The sequence below is a fragment of the Pinus tabuliformis genome, chromosome J (genome assembly GCF_031772625.1).
Source record: "Pinus tabuliformis cultivar Carrire ecotype Pingquan chromosome J, CPIR1, whole genome shotgun sequence".
NCBI lineage: Eukaryota > Viridiplantae > Streptophyta > Pinopsida > Pinales > Pinaceae > Pinus > Pinus tabuliformis.
This window is the reverse complement of record NC_142295.1, coordinates 1,016,835,835-1,016,861,187: the sequence shown is the minus strand read 5'-3', so window position 1 is coordinate 1,016,861,187 and position 25,353 is coordinate 1,016,835,835.

Here is a 25,353-nt window from a genome sequence, read left to right as displayed (position 1 = left end):
GTGAAGAAATGTTGTCTTCACATCCATCTATTCTACCTTAAAATCAAAAGCAGCAGCAACAGATAAAAGTAATCTAATAGAAGTTACCTTAGCAACAGGAGAGAAAATATCACCAAAATCAATTCCCGGCACCTAGGAATAACCTTTTGCTACCAACCGAGCTTTGTATTTCTTCACCTTTCCTTTTGCATTTGTCTTCTTCTTGAACATCCATTTGCTGCCAATGGGTTTCCTTCCAGCCGGTAACTCCACCAGATCCCAAGCCTAATTTTTGTGCAAAGATGTTATTTCATCAGCCATGGCCTCTTTCCAAAGTTTGGCATCCTCTGAATCTACTGCTTCCTTCACAGTTCTAGGATCATTGTCAGTAATAGATAAAGAAAAATATGAACAGAAAGCAGATGGACTATACCTTTATGGCTGCCTTCTTTCTCAAACTGATCTTCTCACACCCGGAGTTTGTGGCTCTTCATCTTCTGATTCCTCCTCTATTGTAGATTCAGATTCTTCCTCCTTGATCTCAAACTCTATCTTCTCAGGTTCCTTTGGTTGGACTTCATTTTTAATAACATCTTTTACCTCTCTGAACACCACATCTCAGTTGTACGCAACCTTCCTTGTTACTGGGTTCCAATGCTTATAACCATTTAAACCATCCTTATACCCAATAAAGATGCACTTTTCATATTTACTATCCAACTTGGTTCGTTTCTCCTTTGGAACATGTACATATGCATCACATCCAAATACCCTCAGATGTGAAAGAGAGGGTTTCTTACCAGTCCATACCTCTTGTGGAGTCTTATCCTCCAAGGCTGATGAAGGTGATCTATTGACCAGGTAACATGCCACCACCTCTACCCAGAATTACCGTCCTAACTCGGCACCACTGAGCATGTTTCTTTCCCTTTCCATCAACGTCTTGTTTATTCTTTCTGCAACTCCATTTTTCTCAGGTGTGTATGGAGTAGTCTTCTGCCATGCTATACCACACTTCTTATAGAATTCTTCAAATTCCTTGCTGCAAAACTCTCCACCATTATCTGTCCTCAACACCTTTATCTTCTTCTCTGTCTGGTTTTCCCCAGAGCCTTAAATTCTTTAAACCTATCAAAGACTTCAGATTTCTTCCTAAGGAAATATATCCATGTATTCCTTGAGAAGTCATCTATAAATTATACATAGTACACAGACTTACCCAGTGATGGAACCTTCACACGTCCAAACACATCATTATGCACAAGTTCTAATATTTGTTTTGCCCTCTTACCACCAGAGGGGAAACTCACCCGATTCTGCTTCCCATATACACAATTTTCATAGAAATCAAAAGCCAGAGAGCTATTACTCATACCTTCTACCATACCTTTACCATGAAGTATTCGAAGGCCCTTCTCTCCAATATGTCCAAGATTTTGATGCCACAACATGGTCTTCTCTCCGGAGACCACTAGATTTTCTGCTCCACTTTCAGGAACCACAGAGCTGTTGCACCCATCAACAACAGTGCTACCTTACAGCTTGTACAGAGTTCCAATCCAAACCCCCTGCATCAATAACAGTGCTCCCCGAACCATCTTGCAGGTGTCCTTCTCAAACACTATTTTTACACCTACCTCATCCAGCTTGCTTACGGAAATCAGATTTTTGGCCAATGCAGGAATATGCAGAACACCCAAAAGTGTTATAACTCTTCCACCTTGCAACTTCAACTTTACTTTTCCGCGATCAACGATCCTAGCCTTCCTGTCATCCCCTAAGAAGACATCATCACCATCATATTTCTCATATTCACAGAACCACTCTCTATGGGGAGTGAAGTGAAAGGATGCACCTGAGTCAATCAACCATGCCTCATGATCTACATGTGTACTTGAAGAAGCCAAATACACATCCCCACCTTCATCTGAGGTGGTTTTTGCCTCTACAGAAGGAGCATCATCAAATCCCTTTCCTTTGTCAAAAGCTTTAGATTTACAGTCCCTTTTGTAGTGCCCTTCCTTTCCGCATTTCCAGCAAACCACCTTTACAGGTTTTCCTAGAGATTTAGATCTCCCACTCAATGACTTATTTTTCTTTCTGTTCTGAGACCGTCCTCGTACAGATAAGGCATCACCATTCTGGCTCTCCATATTTTTCCATCTCATCTCCTCTGTCAGCAAGGATGAGACTATTTCATCAAACTGCAAGGCAGATGCATTGCTACCTATTGCAATAACCAGATTATCCCACGAATCTGGTAGAGAACACAACAAACTGATGCACTTATCTTCATCTGAAATTTTAATATCAATAGATAATAACTGACTTACCACAGTATTAAATGCATTCAGATGCTTTGTCACTAAGTCTCCATATTTCATCATCAGGTTATACAGCTTTTTCTGTAGGACCAGTTTATTCACCAGAGACTTAGATTGGTACAAAGTCCCTAAATTGTCCCACAAAGCCTTCGTTGTAGCTTCCCCTGATACATTTAACAATACTGAATCTGAGACACACAATCGTATTTTTCTCTTTGCCTTTCGATCCAACTTCTTCCATTCTTCATCGGACACTCCCGTTGGTTTAGTACACGGATCTACCGCGATCCACTAATATTTATCCACCAACAGATCCTCCATCTTGAGTTTCCACAACTCAAAAATCAGACCATTAAATTTCTCGATCTCTATCTTTCCACTCCTCGCAATCTTCTTTCACCACCAGAATCGATCTCGCAGAACTCCCACTAAATAGGGTCTACCACAGGCCCGAGCGAAACCCCTCAGCAACAAAGGCGTCCCCTTGAAGCCAAAATGGCTCTGATATCAAATGTAGGTTTTAACCTCTTGCCTGCATACAAATTCTAAAACAAAGAAAATAAACAATGCGAGAGCATAACACATAAAACACATATACACAGAGATTTTCCCCTGGATCCCAAAACTAGGACTACTAACTTGATTTTTCATTATGTTCATTTCAATTTTACAATACATATTTATACATGTCGAAGCATCCAATACCATGGACCGAAAACCATCACGTCCAAAACCATGGACCGAAAACCATCGCATCCAAAACCATGTGCAAAATCATGCACAAAACCATAGGTAGGTCCGCCCAACCTAATATAGGGTCTAAAAATATAACACAACCCAACAATGTCTAAACTTCGACAGCTCTTTCACCCAGTGCTTGACGATATCTCTAGTGTTCACAAAGTTATGGGTGGCATAGAAAAATGAGTCCATGCACTTCATCGGCTAGGGTAAATGATGCATCTGCTGAAATTTATTCACCCTAAAGGTGGCAAGGTCCATCTCACTGGCACTGCTTAGTGTCATAGCATGTTCATCTGTGTGTGAGACAATCCAGCTAATAATGTCCACACATGGGAAGACAGGGTACCTGCATGCAACCTTGTATAATCCTGACCACTGGACGTTAAGATAAACCTGACGGTCCTCTAAGTCTTCCTTGAAGTCCTCTACAAAAGTACCTTTGATTTGCTACCATGTTAATGGTGTACCCTTCTCAATGAACAGTTGAGTGTCAACAGAAACTAGTAGATCAATGGATATCTGCTCAACCGCTACCACCATACTACTCTCGACAATTTCCTTTGATGCAGCTCTCTTGGATTCCATGTTAATTGTAACTGCTAGAGAGATTCTCAACAATTGTTGTACTTGTGGGACAGAGAAGACACTGATAGCAAGCACATGTCACCTTAAAAAACCAAAGCTGCTTCAAGACAAGACCGAGCAACAAACTGGGCTCATGATGGGATAGACTATGCAATTCTGGTTGACAGAGGTCACAGGCTAACTGTGGGAACTACGCATTGCACAATCCCAACAGTCAGTCAGGAATCTTGGTGACTGGAACTGCGCAATGTGCAGTTCAGTCTTGGGGAAAGGTTAGGAGAGACTGCGCATTGCGAATCTCAATTCCCAAGCTGGGAGGCTAGCTCCTAGAACTGCATAGTGTGCAATTGGAGCCAAGCCAGGATGGCCTCTGCACAATTCCAGAAGCCAAGGCAAAGGCCTTGAGCTCCCAAATTGCGCAGTGCATGCAGTGAAGAGTGAGATTCAGGCAAGGGGAGCCCAGATCTGCACAAGGGGAGTGTGAAATCAAGCAGATCTGAAGGATGGTGTGATGTTGAGTGCAGATCTAACTAAGTGATGATTCATGCAAGTGAAACAAGTGCAGGAATCAATTAAACTGAAGGAAATGAAGCATGTGAAGAGAGTCAACACAATGGCAACCGTCGGTGCAATTGGGTAACACATGCAACACTTGGGAAAGGAAATCTCAAAACTTGAAAAAACACTTCTACAAGCTAAAACAAGTTGAAACACTAGCATTCTTTCAAAGAAACGAGTGAAACAACACTCTCACAAGCTAAACAACAAAAAGTGATAGAAAAAGGCGGCAAAAGACTAGAAAAGCACAACTCTCTCGGAAAAGTGACGATGATCGCACCAAAGGTTCCTTCATCTCCTCGAGAATGCCAAAGTTCCAAGATCAAATGTGAAAATGAGCTCTAGCAGCATCGATTAAATAGATTTGGTCAATTTAGTGTTTATGACACACGTGCCAAAAATCAAGGAAAAAGCGACACTTGGTGGCAGTTTCCAAAATAACTCAAGTGCATCCTTTATCTTGCTAAAAATATATCCCTATTTTTAGGGATGCTTTTGCTTTTTTTTTCTTTTTTGCGAAAAACTACCATGCATTGCTCAGAGACATTGCGCAGTTCTAGGAAGAACCGGGCAACTCTCTGGCTCATGCATTGTGCAATTTTTGAGCACATTGGGTTCTGTGCAATTTTTGGGTTTAGTGGCTCTGGGTTGCCTCTCATGTCTAAGCAATTTCCCAACTCAAGGCTCGCTGCCATCTAGTTCTGCTCATTTCCTGGGCCTAAGAGCAAGGCCAGTTGCCCTCAAGAATTGTGCAGTCCTCAAAGGAAAGCCTGAAAATGTCGAAGGACCAAGTCAAGAGATCGGCTTGTGGGTTAGAAAATGTACTAAGTGAACAAACACAAGGAAGATTGAAAAGAATAAATCTTAATCGAAGCACAAATACATGGACTAGTATGAGATGAGTTACTGTGGTTTATAAGGGAGGCTCCAAAATGAAGCATGGGCAAAATTTTTTAGGGTTGTCATAGCTGCTACAATAACACATTAGAGTTGTTCTCATATTTGGGACTTGATTTATTATTTGTTTGGTTCATAGCATTGTCATCCTTTTTGGAATCTAGGTTGTGTCTCTTAAGAGACTTGAACTTTGTTTGTTTCAACTTCTTTTTTATTTTGTGCTTTAATTGACCTTTTGGCCTCAAACCCATTAGTACCTAAACTTGCTTCATTTTTCAGAGTCCCATTCAAGTTGATCTTGCAATAGTTGTTGTTAAGTCAAAACCTCAATTTGTTGTTAGTAAGTTTCATTTGCACACTCAAATGTCATGGTCCTTTTATTAAGCCCACAGTACCCACTTTTGCTCTTCGCCATGGTTTTTCTTCGCCACTATAGTAACTAATAACTCAATATTTTGCTTGACATCAAAGAAACTAGACCTTAATACAAGATTGTGTCCTTCCTTCCTTACAAATGATAGTTCAGAGAGTTTCTCCAGTTTCTGAAAAGTAGGTTTGCTTCAAAATTGTTTTACTGTAAGAGAACATGGAACAAACACATCTCTACTTCATGTTGGTATCATCATATTACATCATTGTTAACTAATTTCATCAACATTTCAACAATAGAGGATTTCATAGACTAAAGTCTTATTATCCTCATCATTCTTAGCTTCTAGCTCCTCCTTTAAATTTTCAAGTCAATCTAACTCCCACTCTGCCTCCTCATATCTAACTTAAGACTCGATGGAAACCCTATCTATAATAGGGTTCCATAGCTCCAGAAATCACATAGCATACAAAGATGTAAATTCTTTTTCAAATTTCCACAAGCATTTGCAGCTCCTCTCGAAGCAATGACAAGGAGACCTTTAACAGTTTCCTTCAAGACCACATTATCCAAAAGAGACCTGTAAATAACCTTACAACATGGAATCCAAAAACTCCAATTGCATTAAATATTGGGAGAGAAGGATTTTAAGCATATGTTTTTTACAGTATTGCCCTATAGAGCTTGAGGTGTATGACAGCAAGCAGTTTCCTTTGGTTCTTGATTAAATATTACTTCTTAAGTTTTCCTCTTTTTGCTAGGAGAAGGGGACGAGTAACCTATAGGTCCAATTATTTCATACATAGAAGAATTTGGTATAGGCTAAGGATAATTTAAGCTTCCAGTAATATACTTTGATCGAGATCCTTTCTTCATTGTTTTCATCATTCTTGTAATCAATGCATTTGCAATTTTCAGAGCATAGAATATCACATACCTTAGCTTGTGTAATTGCCTCAATCTCCATAGTCTACTTTAATGCAGTTTCTAGAGTCTTCTTATGAGCTGGTAGAAGAGACATTTCCTCCATATTTTCACAAGACATTCATTCATAGAGTTCTTTCAAACTTACATAGGCAGAATATTAATTTATAGAGATCAATGAATCTTAGGTTATGTGTTATGCAAGTATTTAGTCAGCAACTTCAATTAGTGTTTAGAGCATTCAAGACACATTCAGTTTTTGGTTCAATTAGTTTTCTTATCCAACCTTTTGTAGGTTTCCTAAATAAATTGTGTTTTTTTATTTGTATAGGATGTTGAATTTCTACGATCTTGGGTTTAGGATAGAATCTTAAAATCTCTGACGCTACCAAACCAAGAATCTCAATGATACTACTTTGCACAACGAAATATAAACAATAGTAAATCACATATGCACAAAATATGGACAACTTTTTACAATTTTCAACACAATATTGTTATATTAAACAACATATAATACAATGGTCTAGGGCTCACGTACTAGAAATAATAGCACTAATACATCCACTAGTACAAAAATACAAAACTGGGGCTTATTGTTAGTCCATCGACAACTAATATACCCTCAACAATATACTCTAACCATCTAGTTGTCGCATGCTCTCTCAGCTCCTCTCGGTCGTACCCTGTACCTTCCCAATCCTGCAGCTCTCATTCTGCATCTCCTGCCTCTATCAATTCTCCAAGTCCATCTAGCCACTGAATCTCCGCTATCAATCTGCTCACTAGTTGATCGTTCGTCCATCAATGCATTAAGACTCCTATTGAGCATTTGTGAAAAACTCTCAATCTACCCATTGTTGCTCCTCGGCTAGTCAGGGACTTCAACCCACTATGGTCTTCTTGTGCTGCTCCAATGAAGACCAACATAAGGCAAAGAGGGTTGCCACCTATCACTTCAAGATGTCCATATCCTACAATGAACACGGGCTAGGAGGACTGCCCATCATTTGTTGTAGAATTCCTTCTCCATACACAAGTCTAGGGCTACACAAACTGCTCCTAGTTGATCAGGCCCATGAGCTCAACAACTGCCACTCTAGAAACCACCTAAGTCCATGAAGATGGTGCAAACCGGGCTCCAACTTGGACACTATCATGATGTCCTCCAATAGACCATAAATGCCTAATCCAATACAGTTGGTCCACTGTCACGCTGCCCTCTAATAGACCACGGTTGACCAATCCTCGTTTTTAGCATATGCTCCTAGTTAGGGCATCCAACACCTAGGAAACCTTTGTACTTGGTTTCTAACAGACTTCACCAACATTCCTCTCTTAGGACACTTATTACTCCACTGCGAGATCTGCTCCTAGTTTGGGTTTCTTAACACCCAAGACAACCCCAACACATGTCTCCTGAGGGCTGCTATATAATTGATCCAAAACTTATCCGAAAGATGGATCCAAGATCTAAAAGAATGCACTCAAATGCATACCTTAAGATCGTTTTTTAGGGCTTGTTCCTTTGCAGCAACCTTGGCATGGTTAGGGAAACATCACAGTCTCTTTCTAGCCCTTAACTTCTGCCCAAAATTACTCCCTTTGAATGTGGTTGTCCCTCCTTGAAAGGCTGAGGTAGTTTGTTGTTACCCTAGCCTTCAAACAGACCCAGTCTTCCTTCAAGTCATTGTGGTTTCCCTAGATATCCCCCTACATGTCTACAGCAGCCTTGTTTTGGGATCGTCCACCCTCAAATGGCCCCCAAACAGTCCCTCCTTGCCTCGGCCCTCTAGCACAGCTCTTTGACCCTCCAACCAGCGACTCAGTAACCTAAAATGGCCCTCAAAACAGTCCTTTCCACCCTCGTTGTTACGCCTTATGTTGTTGTGGCCTAAACAAGGTCTCTTTCTCTCCTTAACAAGCTATCTTCTTGTGATGTGTTGCACAAAATGGATGTGCTAAATGAGACATAATCACCTCCTATTTATACATAATAGAAGGGATTACGTCCAACATAGTGTTTGTACAATTGTCATGTGGCTTATTATCATCAAGTCCACTTGACCATACATGTGCAAAACCCACTTCTAGACTTCAGAAAATCATATCTCCATTTCTACAACTTGGAATCGGAGACATGAAAAGCATTTTATTTGAGTTAGAATGATGGTGATGGGGTTATGTTGCGAGGAGGTTTCTGTCCACAGGCTTTAGGGAAAGCAGCTCGCCTCCATAGTCAGCCCCCTTAACAGTCTCACCTCCCTGTGGCTCCCGTAACCACCATTCAACTGCTTATGGGCACTGTTAACCGGTTAGGCTTTTCCCCTTAGAAGGTTTCAGTCCTTCTCACCGACATTCCCTCTTCTTTTGCATCGATCCTATAGGCAGCTGTCAGCTAGCTAGATTGACAGTTATGGAGGATCTTCTTGATTATTCTGCAGACCCTTCGAAGGATGTGCCCATTTGGACACATCCCAGGACCACTACGAAGGGTTTTTTCACATTTGACCATGAACTCTCTGAGGAAGTAGAAGCCCTCCCCTCCTTTTCACAGTCCATTTCCTAGCCTCTTATTCCTCCCATCTCGCTCCCTAAAGGTGCTTCTGTTATCCAAGAGTACATCTCCCACCCCCCCTTGCCGCATTCTCTGGCTTTGGATGCACCTTCTCATCATCTGGGGGAACAAACCCTAAGTGCGGTCTCCAACCCATATCCCTCTTCAGCCAGATTAGGCAAACCCTCAGACGACTATCATTTGAATTCTGCATCTGAGGCGCCCGCCACATCTGCACCTTCAGCCTCGGTGGCTCCACCACTTGGCAATTTTACCGGCATCAGCTCTATTCCTGGTTTCTTCGACTCCATCCCGGTGAGGAACACATCTGTGGCTAGGGTATCTAACTCTCAGGCGGCTGCACACCCAATTGGGGTTTCTGAAGTAACGGGTAATAGAACCAAAGGGAGTTCTAAAAGGAAATGGTGCCTTCAACTCCGGAGCAGTGAGACTTTCCTCAAGCTATCAGAGGATATACCGCTTCTTGAAACTATGGATTCGATGGAAAAGGTTCTTGTGGGACGAGTTTGTGGTAGGAACTACAGTGTGGAGCGTCTACAGAAATGGACGATGGAGTTTTGGGGCCATCTTATGACGAAACCCCCTAGAGTACAAACATTTGTAAAGGGATGGTTTGCGTTGAGGTTCAGTTGCTTGGCCCATACCAACTGGGTTCTCTCTACTGTTTGGTACATAGACCGAGCCACCATGCTTCTTCGGCGATGGATGCCAATGTTCGATCCCGAGCTGGAAAGGATTGATGCCGGGCCAATCTGGGTACGTCTCTCGGGGCTGCCCTTTCATTTCTAGATAGAAGAGGTCTTCAAGCAAATTGGGGATGCTATGGGAACTTACCTCACTTACGACGCCTCCTTTCAGACTACAGGGCATATGGCATTTGCTAGAATATTGGTACATATAGACCTCACAGAGAGATTACTGGAGCACATAAATATTCAATGGAGGAATGTTACAAGGAAACAAATATTGGATTACAAAGGCGTCCCCTTCAGATGCAGGCAATGCCATAAAGTGGGGCATTTCTTCAAGGATTGCTCACTTAATGGTGGGAAACTCAGGAGGACAAATAGAGAGGCTACACAGGAACCATTGGAGCAGGGGACACAAGTGCATGAGGTACCAGTATAGGAGGAACAGCCTTGAGTATCTGAGGAACAGCCTCGGAATACAGTATCCTCCACTGAGAGAACATTTGCACAGCCTGGCACTAAGGAGATGGCTTCGGCACCTGCACAGACCATCCAGAAGAAGCGAGGCAGGCCTCCCCATTGTCCTCCTCCCCCGCCTCTTGAACAGTCCATGGCGGCCTCTGAAGACTCCAATACTTTGGGGAGCGGAACACAGTTGCTGACTGCCTTTCCAAAGAAGTTGCACTCTGGGAGCCGGGCATCTGGATGATCCACGAATAGAATGATGGTGCCCATTATCAATACTACCATCGGCCTTTTATGGATATTAATGCATAGATAGCAGGGCATCTGGTTTTTTCTTTTTTGTATATTTATTGCGCTTCTGGACAGTTATGTCACTATCATATCATGTTTATCTTAGTATTTTTTGGATTGTTACCTCCCTGCGTGGATTAATGGTAACAAATTTATTTTGAACTCTCTTACTCTGGTTGATGACAACTATGTCACTGAATAGTTTTTGAATATGCATTAACATCTACAAAATGTAATTTCTTATATTAATGAAATTACGAATTTTTCCAAGGGGAAAAAAAACCTCGGAATCGAATGACCTTCATTGCGTCAGATTCGTCTCGACAAGAGATATCATCCTCCTCCATCACATTTCGAAATGTTCTCATGGTTTTGGCCCAAATTATGATGGGTGCAAAACCCCAGGCTTGGGTTTCAAGCCCACAAGGCGATTTGTGGAGCTCCTTCCTCCAAACCCTTGATCCATAAGTCTTGGAGTACCTCCAAAGCTAAAAAAAATCAACACTCCTTCTTAGCGAGGGAGGTACTTCCAAGACTAGGAATTGCTAGGAATTAACCATCATCATCGGCGACGACACTAGCCCATATGGCATCCATCACTGCAGCATACCCTATATAATGAACCTGACAATCTTGGTAGTGCCTCTACCTCATCACATCTAAACCTAAAGATCCCAATGTTGGGTATACGACCAAAGTCCCACATTGACTAGAGGTGGGGAGGATCATGGATATATAAGGATGGACAGTTGTTAGAAAATTATATATTACGGAGCAATGGAACACATAAAATATTGCAGAAATATAAACACAGAAAATGCACAAAACAAGAGAGACACAGATATACGTGGTTCACCCAGTTTGGGCTACGTCCACCCCGAACAGCCAGTCCTTCCTTTCTATTATCCAGCAAAATGAAGAGACACAACCTACAACAAATCCGCTGTAATATCCTATGTTTTCTCTCACAGTCTCACCTCTCTGTTTCTCGCTCACAAAATACACATCTATCACAAAGCCTCAAAATATAATACCCCCATACAAAGAGAGGGGTTGCCTTCTAGGGCAAAAAACCCTAAACTAAACATAAGTTCTACCGTCAGATCATCCGCCTAATGAACGGCCCAGATTGACTAGAAATTACTATACTTTTACAAGGCAATTTTACATTTGTTTTTAGCTTCAGGGGCGCTGCCCCCGAGCCCCCGCGTGGAGGGGTGTACAAAATTCCTGGGGTATACATCTGGCTGAAACAAAGACCTCTGAACAATCATGCTCCACACACAACACCCAAACCTCCATAGGGGTTCTCCCTTTGAGGCTAGACTCCCTCTGAGCCTACACGATCTCCACTGGCTCAGTCCTGCAAGCACTCATCCTCCTGGATAAAATACCAAATTGTGCAAATCCCTCCAATCTTTGATATGCAACATCATGATCTGATGAAGACTCTAGCCTGCCAATTCGTAGTCCATCACATGAAACCATCTCGATCAACCCGATTGCGTCCAAGCCAAAAAAACCCTCAAGTTGTCCCAACCATCCATGGCAAGTGAAAGGAAGTCCACGATCAACAACTTGCCCTACAACAATTTGTTGTTCACCGGGCTCACCACCAATCCACCAGAACTCCTAACTAATCTCGTTGTTGAGCCAATCAAGAACACATCTCCATGTTTTCAACTGAACCCTCTGCTTCATGATCTAGACACCCACAACTCCATCTGAGTTTCTTTGTTGTGCACACTCTGATTCACTGTCCCTCAAGGTAGCTCATATTAGCTCTGGTACCATGTTGAATTTCCATGATCTTGGGTCTAGGATAGAATCTTAAAATCTCTAACGCTACCAAACGAAGAATCTCAATGACAATACTTTGCACAATGAACACGGGCTAGGAGGACTGCCCATCATCTATCGTAGACGTCCTTCTCCACACATAAGTCTAGGGCTGCACAAACTGCTCCTGGTTGATCAGACCTGTGATTTCAACAACTGCCACTCTAGAAACCACCTAAGTCCATGAAGATGGTGCACACCGGGCTCCAACTTAGACACTATCACGATGTCCTCCAATAGACCATAAATGGCCAATCCACTACACTTGGTCCACTCTCATGCTGCGCTCCAACATACCACGAGTGACCAATCCTCGTTGAAGCATATGATCCTAGTAGGGCATCCAACACCTAGGAAACCCCTCCACATGGCTACTAACAAAATTCACCAAAAGTCCTCTCTTAGGACACCTATTACTCCACTGTGAGATCTTCTCCTAGTTGAGTTTTCTTAACACCTAAGACAACCCCAACACATGGCTCCCATAGGTTGTTATATAACTGATGCAAAACCAATCCAAAACATGGATCCAACACATATAAGAATGCATCAAAATACCTACCTTAAGCTCGTTGCTTTAGGGTTTGTTCTTTCGCACCAACATTGGTTTGGTTAGGGCAACATCACAGTCTCTTTCCAGCCCTTAACTTCTGCCCAGAATTACTCCCTTTGAATGCGGTTGTCCCTCCTTGAGAGGCTCAGGTAGTTTGTTTTTGTCCTAGCCTTCAAGCAGACCTCGGTATTCCTTCAAGTCACTGCGTCTTCCCTAGATCTCCACCTACAGGTCTATGATAGCCTTGTTTTGGAATTTTCCACCCTCAAACGACCCTCAAACAATCCATCCTTGCCTCAACCCTCTAGCACAACTCCTCGACCCTCCAACCAGCAACTTGATCACCTGAAATGGCCCTCAAAACAGTCCTTTCCACCCTCATTTTTATGCCTTTTGTTATTGTGACCTAGACAAGGTCTGGTTTTCTCCTCAATGAGCTATCTCCTTGTGATGTGTTGCACAAAATGGATGTGATAAATGAGACACAATCACCACCTATTTATACACAATAGAAGGGCTTCTTCCAATGTCCAACATAGGGCTTGTACAATTTTCATGTGGCTTATTATCACAAAGCTGACTTGAGCATACATGTGCAAAACCCACTTCTGGACTTCAAAAATTCATATCTCCATTTCTACAACTCGAAATCGAATGATCTTCATTGCGTTGGATTGGTCTCAATGAGATCTATCATCCTCATCCATCACATGTCGAAATGTGCTCATGGTTTTGGCCCAAATTACGATGGGTGAAAAACCCCAAGCTTAGGTTTCAAGCCCACAAGGCCACTTGTGGAGCTCCTTCCTCCAAACCCTCGATCCATAAGGCTTTGAGTACCTCCCAAGCTACAAAAATCAACATAGGAATCTATTTCATGCCCCTTATGCAGTCTCAAGCCATATGTCCAAAATTATGACATTGATATCATTCTACATTGAATCTAAATAGTGGAGCGCCTGAACTATAATAGCCATTGGGAATTATGTCTTGTTTTCTTGTAGGCTTCCTTCAAGGGTTTTGACGATAACCTATACAATCATTCTTACACTATGCTCTACAATCTCTAACTTTATGACCAAAATTAGCGCATGACTAAGAATAATGAGAGAAAATCCTTATGTACCTGGATGAGTAGCAATCTCTTGACGATCTTTTGAAGTTGTTCTATCTTGGTGGAGCCTCAAATCTTTTTTTATCTTTACTATTGCTTGCATTGTGTATGGATCCCTTGAAATCATATGCATAGCTTCTTCATGAAGTGTTTCTTCCAAACTCACCTTCCTTGCTTTTATTGGGACTAGAGCTCTAAAGAATATGGCTCACAAGTTTTACCTTGATTTTGCTTTTAGGTGATTTAGGGCTTTCATCATCTTTACATAAAGTCTCACCTATATAGCCAATACCTGATTTGTCAGATGGTGACCTTTGAAATTTAGGATGTCATCTAATACTAGTGCAATCCTCAAATTCTTGTGTAACTCGTTGACTTCATTTCCCAAAGTGACATTCTCTTCTTCAAGTTTCTAACATTGTTCTTTTTCTTTCATCATTTGTATCATCATTACTTCTTTTGCTCTCTTTGTTTCTTCTAGCTAAACTTTCACGGAGTTGACTTCTTATTCAAGTCTCCTTTCTTATTGACCCAATTTTGCTTCAAGCTTATTGAAGTCCTTAGATCTTTATTCTTCTTGTAGCCTTGGGAGAACAACTTATTCCTTTATATGATCAAGGTGTTGATTATTTTCTTCAAGCTCTTTATTTTTTTTTCTCATTCTATTTATTTCATCTAGAGCAGCCATTAGTTTTGTTTCAAGGTCTGCTTCAGCCTTTTCTTCATTGTATTTCATGTTTTTGGTGCCTACATATTCTTCCTTTGATTCATGATCATCCTTGTGCACCCATTCCACATGCTCTATTTTTGATTCAATAGGAACAAAGTCAGATTCTTCATTGAGCTTTTTTAGTTTTTCCCAAATTCTTTTAGCTAAAGAACACTGACCCACCTTGCCTTTTACAGAATCTGACAGACCACTCTAGATTGTTTCCATCACCTTTGTATTGTATTATTTTGATTCATCTATAGTCATGTCTCCAATAACAATTGATTCCCACACTTCACAGCCAAGATCCATTAAAAAGAATTGTATTCTCGAGCTCCATAATACATAGTTTGTTCATCAAACAAGGGAGATTTACCAACCTGATTGACTTTCAATCTCATGATTGGGTAGGAGATATTTTAAGAAGGTTGGAGCCTTTCCTTCTTGACTTTTCCATTTGTGTTCATAGGATTTACCTTCCAGTCGTTAGGTTGTGCTTGAAGGTACTAGCTCTGATACCTATTGTTGGAAATACTGGGGGGGTGAATTGGTATTTCTTTCAATTGTTAGATTATGTCGATTAATTTTTTATTAAAATTCACTAGAACACATGATATAGAATACAAATAATTCTATTAATAAAAAAAAAGGAGAGGACTCCAATCCTTAGCTATAAATACAGGCTCTAGCCTAGTCTGTCACAAGGCTCTGACCTTGTATCAGGACTCCAATCCTTTAGGTTCCAACCCTCTCAATTTACTCCAATCCTTCAATATAGCTTCAATATTGTTTCAAAACTTCCAAAAATTCTTCAATAAATCTAGAAAGAGGTTTCCAATAGAACTCTAATAATGCTTCAAGAATGTCTCCAAAGGATCTTCAAGATCAGCTTCAACAGGTTCTCTAGATCAGCTTTATGTCAACAACAGGTCTCCAAAAGATGTCTTCAAGATGGCTTGATTGATTGATCAAAATCATTTTCAATGGGTACACTAAAATCTCTTCAATGGTTGTTTCAAAATCTCTTTAGGGACTAGTCAAAAACATGGTTCAAATGTTGCTTTATGAGCTCTTCAGGATTTGTTCCAAAGTTTTCTCCACTATTTGTTACAAGTCTTGTCCAGAGGGATGCTCCAAGTCAACTTTAAGGAAAACTAATCTCTGCTTTTTGCAAGCTCCAATGTCTTTTATGAGGCTTTCAAGGATTGCTCCATATTGTCTTCAAAAGCTGTGCCAGATTGTCATCTAAGTCTGTCCCAAAATCACTTTTAACAAAATGTTAATGAGGGAGATCAAAAACTACTACAGGAGGATCTCTTTAGGAGTGCACAAGAGATTTTTCGATGATTGCTTCCAAGTTGTTCTAAGTCCCTTACAATTTGCTTCAGCTTTGTCCACAAGAAAGAAGCTTCAAAGCTTTTTTAATCCTAATGCAAGACTTGTTACAAGTCTACCCTCAACACTACTCTAAATTTGTATTAAATCAAGCTCATAACCAAATACACTTCTCCTCTCAAAACTTAGATCGAAATATTATAATGATACTATAGTCAAGCTTCAGTCCAAGGATTACAGGAATCTAAGGCTTCTGCTTTAGATGTCCTCAGGTTTGAAATGTCTATTTTGTCATAGGTTTGAGTCAAAATTTCTCCACAAATAGGTCCAAGTATTTTATCAAAAGACCAAGGTCTGTCCCAACGTGTTCACAGATCTGAGTGGTCTGAAGGGCTGAAATAAGTCATAATAGGGGCCAAAGTCTAAGGTCTACTCACAAGTCCATGTTCAGGCTCTAAATCCTTGTCTCGGGGCCGAGCTACAGGATGTTTGTCAAGAGGTTGAGATTTGGTTTTTGAAGAGGCCATAATCTAGTATTCCAGAAGGAGATCGGAATAACTTCAAAATATGCCACAAAGACTTGAACTTCAACTGAGGATGACTTGTAACTAGGACAAAGAAAAATACCACCAAAATACTTTACCCAAAATAATGATAAAAAACAAAAGCCAATATAAAAGTCCACACCTTGCTTTCTTGATCAATTTTAGGGTTCACCTCTTAATCTTTTATCTCAGGTCTGGATCTCTTCTTTTTCTTGCTTATTGAGGATTGATGACCAAATGGAGATATTGTATGGTCTATTTATACTAGTTGAGTCATGGATGAAACAACATGTCCTTTGAGGAGGGCCGACTTGGTTAAGATCAATTTTTTTTATTTTCAACTCATCAATTTCTCTTGACCAATTCCATTTTTGTGCTTAGGTTCATGAGTGGCTAGCCTTCATAGTTTAAGGCTCTAGAAAGGGTGGAATAATGGCTATTTTGTATGCAAGTGTTTTATATACAAATTTAAATTCAAAAAATGGTTATGACAATTATATATGTATCCCTACAAGCGTTTACAGTAGGTGTAGACCCTCTCTCGAGATATATAAGCTCATGAGGTATGCCCCTAAGGTTTTCAATTCACACACACTCATTGACATAGCCATAAATCTTCTCCTATATAGTGACAATATTGTTCTTTTGGTAAGGAGTCATTATGATCTTGGCAAGCAACTAGAAATCCTTCGAGATTTTCTTTCGAAATGGGTATGATTGTTAATACTTTTTTTTTAACCATAATGAAAATATTTTGTTTCTAAAAATCTTCATCGTGTATGCATCAATTACAACAAAAGAGGAGTTATTCTACTTATTTGGTTTGCACATGTGACTCCTTGGAATTCCCAATGGATCAAAAAGTATAATTTCCTTAATATTTAAACCATTGTTCCTATATGCATAAATACACTAAAAGACTTGCAAAGTTAGAAATTTTTTACAGCACATACTAACTAACATGAGGTGGGATTACACCTTCGTACCCTTTACACAAACTAATACAAATATAGAGCATGATCAAGAATAAGCAAAGGCAATCCCAATAAATCGTAGATGCTTAGAGGTTTATGGGACTTGGAGTTTTTTTCTCTACGAACTTTCTTACCTCTTTTCAAAGGAGGGGAGGGACCTAAGTTCTTATTTAACACTTATGAAAACTATAGAGATGAGGAAGCATTATCATCTTCAGCCTTATTTGCAAGTGTAATATCACCTTCCTTCCTTTTCTCATGTTTGCAGGATTGGCTTCCTTTTCTACCCTCAAGTCCTTGTTTTAGGTTTGTTTATGGGTTATCTAAAAAGCCTCTCCGAATGACCTTTAAGAGCCTAGCTCTTTGTCCTTCTCTACATGTGCACTTCTAACATCTCTATTAGTGTGATGACCTGCTTTCTTATGTGGCTTTTCATGAATTACATTTTTAGCCTCTGATTTTCCATCTGCAAATCCACAAATCAAATATCCCTGATGGTTCTTGGTGTTTCTAGGGAAATGAAATACCTCTTCCTCTTTTGGCACAACCTCTTCCTTGCGACTAGATTTTCTTGATTTGGAAATATTTGAGGGGAGGCGTATCATTTTGACCCCCATAACTCATGCAATGGGAGTTGATCGGTTGGATCTCTTGGTGCAGTGGATTCAGGATTTCCCCTTCTTCATCTACCTGATTGAGGGAATCAAATTTGTTCCCTGCCAAACCCTTGTTCTTGCTAGAGGGGAATTCCTCAACTTTGGCAATTAATTTCTTTAGAGAGAGAGGTCCTCTAAGTCCCAATCCATTTCCTTCATGTGTCTTTGTGGTTGTAGTTTGCTAGGGGGAACCCTTTTTTCTTTTTAGTTGCTGCCATTGTTCTTTTATTTCATTATTTTTTTGGATTTCTTCCACCTTTTGGCAGCTTCGGGCAAAATTCTTGTATTCATGACAACTCTTACATTTAAGTGGTAGTTGATCATAATCCACTTCCTGATAATGAGTTCAATTATCTAGTTGGATTTATTGTCGTCAACAATCCCTCATCGAGACCCACTTCTACACAAATCCTGGCACAAGATTACATACCTTCTCGTAGTTCTGCCCAATCAATATAGTGCCCCATAACATTTCCAATTTTCCTAAATTTGTGCTCATTCCAACAATGAAGGGAAAAAATGACAATTTAACTCAAACAAGAATAGTTGATGGAACATCATTTTTTGGGTTGAAATATGGACTCCATTACTTTAGATATAAACCCTTATCCCCCATAAAATATGGCCCACTATGAAAAAATCATATCTTGATATGATTTATTTTTGAAGAGGAAAGAGAAAAACCCCCTTTGACAGAAGGAAACATAAAGATGTCCTTCAATCATGGTTTTGCAGTTTTTATCCACCTAGAGATTCAAAGAGTGCAACGAGAGCCATAAGTGCATAAACTGATCAATCAAGCCTCTCTATGGTAACCTAAGAGCCATTGTATGGGATTACCTGGCATGAATTGCACTTTTAGGGACATCATCCAATTTCTTCATAAATCAGGGCAACTTAGAGCGTCAAAACCTCTGACCACCAACAACTGGTGCATTAGAATCATTGATATCAAGATCAAGTGGAGGAGGTAGAGGGTCAGGAACTCTATAAATTGAAACCATCAGTGAGGCAATGAGGGTTTCTTCAATTCTTTCCGTGATCACAATTTTACCCCACAATGCATATTTTTAGTTATTGATTATTCCAACTTCACCAAAAAAACGAAAGGAGATTTTTTACTAAATATTTTGATTTGTTACTAATGATAGGATGTTTTAATAGTATGATGAAGATCATGTATGGAAGACATAACTACTCTATTTTTCTAAAGGAGAACATGGGGGTGGGTTTTGATCCACTTATTCGTTCACAAGTCACAAAACAATTTAATATGGTCTCTTGTATTATTGTTAATATTGAAAAAACAAAAGTCATGATAATTAAATCCATAAATGTCTCATGTGATACTTTCGTATATGGAAACAACAACTTGGAGGAAGTTCCTTCACACAAATATGTTAGAATTGATATGCATCACAATTTCAACTAGAATTATAGCATTGAGAAAAGGATAAATGGAGGTCGGAAAACAATGGTATTTACAAAGATCTGAGTAAACATGATCAGGAATCTGTCCGATATATGTTGCAGAACATCCCTCGCTTGGTAACTCAGAAAGATAATGATTATATTATCCACCCCATCACGTAGGATGGAATCTAGAAAGTGTTAAATTCCTTTAATTCAAACAATCTGGTCTAGATGGATTTTCAACACATTTTATCAACAATGTTGGGATATCCTCAAACTTGATCTCTGATGAATGATTTCTTGTGCTTTTAAACATAATTATATTGGAGGTGCGATCAATTCCTCCTTGTTGGCTCTAGTTCCAAAAGAGGTGAGTCCTTCTTCCATTACTAGATCCAAACCAATCTCTCTATGTAATATGTCTTATCAGTTGTTATCCAAAATTATTTCCCTCATAATCAAACCTTTGTTCCCTAGATCAATATCTAAAAATCAAGGAAGGTTTGTGATTCATACGTAGATTGTAGGTAATGTCATTCTTGTTCAAGAAGTGATTCACTTTAGCAAATATAAAGGGGATAAAGGAATGATCATTAAATTAGAGATGGGTGATGCCTTTGATAGGGTTTTCCACTTGTTTCCTTTTCATGTCACGGGGAAATTTGGTTTTGAGGAAAAAGTGATTCATTAAATCTCCTCTTATATCTCCTCCTTCTAGGTTTCCCCTTAGATCAATGGGAGATTGACTAGGTTCTTCAAATATTAGAGGGGATTAAGGCAGGGCCACCTGTTATCTCTCATTATTTATATTTGATGGAAAACTCTCTTAGTAGAAGATTAGATTCTGAACCAAGAAAAAATTTGCTTCCAAGTATCAAATTTGCAAGAGAAAAAAAATATATATAAATCACTCAATTTATTGCTCACACTTTTCTCTTGGGAGATGCCACAAATATTGTTGTAGTAGGATTCCAAACTACCCTAAGAAAAATTGTGCAAGCCTCTGAAGGTGTAACAACCCCTGGTTGATTTTCCATGTAAAAAAATATAAGACTAAGGTCATGGGACACGTATTCCAAGTTGAATGGTGCAAAAAAACATCCTAATGGGTGTCACTTTTAGTTTACTTATGGCTATGGAAATGGAAACAAAAAAGAAGCATTAATTGGCATCTTATTTATGAAAATAAAGGAAAATAGAAGAAAAGGGAGATGAAAGGTCACAAATTTGCATGAGGAAGACATTGAAGGGAAAATGAAGGAAAATGAAAAAAATAGAGGCCTCAATAATAAAAAGGCTTATGAGGATCAGTTCATAGCCTTTTTGGATGGAGCTCTCTTCTATTCACCCATTCTCTCATACTCTTACACACTTAGAGCATTCTTGGAGCACTTTAGCATTCACTTGGATTTGGAGAAAGAAGGCAAAGGAAAGTGGGAAAGCGCAAGGGAACAAGTGGATCAACAATTACATATGGATTGCTTGGCAGGCAACAGGTTGCATGTGTGATTCTTTGTCGATTTCTGGATGCATGGTACATGAATGTGAGTTTTTGGTTATGTGTTGTCATTGGCATGGAGATTTTCCTGGAGTGACAGTGGTTTTAGCCTTGCGTTTCCATTTATTGGATAGCCATGGTGTTGCGGGTTTTTCCATTTGATTGATCATCTTGTCGGTGCTCATAATTCCTTATGGTTGTGGGTTGGAACAAATGCTCTGGAAGCCCTAGAACAACTTAGGTTGAGTTACTATTCCTAGAGCTTAGGTTGGGATAAACGCTTCAAAGCCCTTGGTGGGTTGAGTTACTAGTCCCTGGAGACGGGTTGGAAAAATACTCTGGAGCCCTAGAAGATTGTGGGTTGAGTTACTAGTTCTTAGAGCCCCGGACAACTTGGGTAGAGACCAATCTGGTTGGTGTTAGTGATGTCTGGCCGTGAGGTGGAATCACTAGTTGAGGGTTGAGGTGGTTTGGCTTCTGGAAGCCTTGGTTTGGTTTTGTTTGGTTTATTCCATGAGATCCCACATTCACGCTTGGAATATGGCACGTGAGTGATTGGCTAAAAGAAGGATTTGGTTCATCTCAATCTATGGTCGGGTGGTACATGGAAGTACCTGACCTGGTTGGCTTTTGCATAAGTTAATAAGATCTCTTTTCCTATTGTATTTTATGAGTACTTGTACTTGATATTATGTGGCTTTGATGGTTATTCGATCATCGTTATTATTATGTTTATATTCTAATTATAAGCATGGTTCCATAACAGGTTCTAGATATGGCTCTTGATATGTTTTGATTAGTTGATGAATGGTTAATGAATGCATGAGCTAACAAATGTCATTGCAACTATTATGAGGTCGAGACATGTCATAGTAACACTTTGTCTCATGTTTACCCTAGAAGGCCAGTGAAACTGGGTAAATGTGGGAGGGGTGGTTACAGGGTGGTACCAGAGCGGGTTTCCATTCTTTTTGGGTGATATCTGATACCACGGGGTGGTATCAGAGCATGGTTCAAATACTTGGACTAGATATTGTTGTGATTAGCCCATTTAGCCCATCTAGCTAAATGTATATGGTTATGAATGCATAGTAGGTCAGACATGTATCGTGGTGGTCATTATGTAGTTTATGTCATCATGATGTTGTTGGTATGTTGTGATGGTGATGTGTTGGCTAATATGGAGAAGGAGATGCAGCTTATTAGAGCGAGGCTGCAACACTAGACCTCGGCATAAGAGCAGATCGTCATATAGGTTTGTATGTTGGGCATGCAGGTATGATGGTTAATCACTGTTATAAGCTTTATGGTTATGTACATGCCTATCATTCTATTGTTGTTGTGGTTACATGCATGATAGATGCTAGTTGATCAATGTGATCATATGCACATGTGTCGAATAGTCATGCATGGTAGTTAACTTGTTGTTATATGCATTGTGGTCATATGCATGATGATTATGATCATTGCAGCTAAGATCTTGATGTTATATGTATCATGCTAATTCAGATTGACTTGTGCAGATGCGATAGCCTCCCTTGAGATACACTAAGGTATGAGTTTGATTATGTCATCTATTTGGTTTATCTAACATGATATGTTTACAAGTTGTTTGAATGTTTGATTAATTGCGTAATATGAGTATGTGTGTCTATAATATTGCATGAAGGAATGATCTTGTTTTAGGATAGTCATACTAACACATTATGTGCTAAGACAACTAATATGTACTTGAGTGTAAGTGGGTGTTAGTTGTAGTATTAGGACTAATGACTGTGAGTTGATTGCGACATTGTTTTTAGTCTTAGTAAAGGTTGATTTCAGCTAATAGATATGATGTCTTGATCTTTGGAACATGTGTGAACAGTTGCAGGGAAACATGCTTGGTATTAACATGACAAGGTAATAGTTGATTCGTTTATATAACTAACATCTCGGTGAGGCAACAATACATGGTAAGACTCTATTGAGGCAAGGAAAAGTTAAATGAAAGGAATTAGGTAAGAATTATTTTGGCTATGTTTGGAAACCACAATTTCCAAATTACTGAGGGCCTTGCATGAATACATGAAGTCTTCTCAACCTTGATTTTGTCTGACATTATGTGGATATGTGTTATATTTATGAACATGTACTTGACATGTATAACAGTTGATTTCCAGTGATAGTTGGATTCATAAAGAGAATTGGAGTCCCTTGAGAGATGATATATGTACGTGTTCAGTTATAAGGAAGTGTGCTTGGCACAACAAGGTAAATTAATTGGTATATTGTTATGTTTATTTATGCACTAGAAGTTATGTGTTAATGGCAGTATGATGCAGGGAATTTCCTAGCAAAAGAGACGGCCATGAAATCTTGAAGAAAGCTTAGGTTGATATTTCCCTTGGAAGCATTGGGAACCATGGGGTTGAGTCATGGTGTTTGTTGCTAGTTTTGTGCTTGATTTGTGGTTTTGATTATGTCTAGTGCATGGTCATACCACTTTGTTTGTGGTGTCGTATTGCTATTGGTTTTTCATGCTTCTTGTTTGTTTAGTGCTCTTGCCTTTTATGTTTTGAGGGTATTGGTAATTGGTTGGACAAGAGGAATTTAATGGAGCTCAGGGGGTCCGGGGGGGAGGAGGGGATCTCAATGAAACCCAACAGGTAATGTAAGACTCGGATGAAGCCTGATGCATGTATAAGGGAAGCTGAAGGAAATAATATGACAACTAGTTTGATTGGTTGGGTCCATTGATGGAAATGGAAAAAGGCAAGATAGTCGTGAGAAAGGTAACAAGAAAGGTAAAGTGAATGGATTTGAGGCGTCAGACGCTTTGGCTATGTTGGAAATTGTTGTTCTCAATGTTGTGCATGCATTGCACAGATAAAGGGAGTTATCTTAACCTTGACCTTATAATATATGGTAATTATGTTATGATCATGATTATGTTGATGTCGATATATGTATACATGTATGTATGTATGTTGTTGTCTAATAGGGTCGTCAGAGATTATGATTGTTTTGTGCTAATGTTTATATGCATGCATGTACATATGTATGTCATTGTCTGATAGGGTTTTCAGGGATATTTTTGTAGAAGAATGATTGCTTATGCAAGTGAATGGTATGAATAATTTTTTGGTTCAAGAGGAATCAAGTGGGAGAGTAGCCTTGATAGATCTATGAGGTTAGTATCATGTGGATATGAATTGATATTATGTGTTTATATTATGTCTAAGTTTATGTTATAGACAAAGTATGTTGAGGGACACATCCGCTGAATGAAAGCAGTGCGATATATGGCATGTTAGAACAAGCATGGATAGTGTAAAGACACTAGAGGCAAGGTTTCCTAGTAGAGATAGTGTGGTCTCTAGATTTCTAGTACTATTGTTGTGTATATGTTGTACATGTTGTATATGCGGTGTTGTATACAAATGGTGTTATGTACATGTCGTATATGCAGTGTTGTGTACATGTTGTATATGCAGTGTTGTGTACATGTGTGGTGCGGTGTACACGTTGTACATATGGTGTTGTGTACATGTTGTACATGTGGTGTTGTGTACATGTTGTACATGTAGTGTTGTGTACATGTGGTGTTGTGCACACGTTGTGCAGGTGGTGTTGTGTACATGTTGTGCAGGTGATGTTATGTACATGTGGTATTGTGCACACATCGTATATGTTGTGTTGTGTACATATGGTTTTGTGTTATGTGTATTATGTAATCATTGTATCATGAAATGTGTATTTGTTGTGTTGTACTCTATGTACATATATGTTTTATGTCGTACACCGTGTGTAGGTGTATGTGCTGTGTGGTACACTGTGTGTGGGTGTATGCGTGTGATGTACATTGTGTGTATGTGTACATGGTTGAAGAGAAGGCACTGAGTGATTATCGGGTGTGGTAATTGATTCGGTGCCAGTACATAAAGGACAAAGGTAGAAGCAAATAACCGATTGAAAGATAAGTTTTTTATTTCAATTTTAATTATGCATGTGATCTATGGTTCTAATTTATGATGGTTGCATTTTGAGCTAATTGAATGTGATATGTTTATTCATGATGATTTGATCAAAGAGCTAGTTTGACTTGTTGTGACAAGAAGTAAATATAATTGCAGGTGTACCTTATTAATGGGAAAATGATGAGGTATGATTTGAATTTATTTATTTTCTTTTGAATCTAATGGAAATTATGTGCTTGGTGCAGGAAAGCATGGAAAATGCTCGATCTGGGTGGTTACTGCGGGAATTAGTAGGAACAACAAAAAGGAATTGGGACAGGTAACAGTATGATGGTAAAGCATTCAAGAACAGGG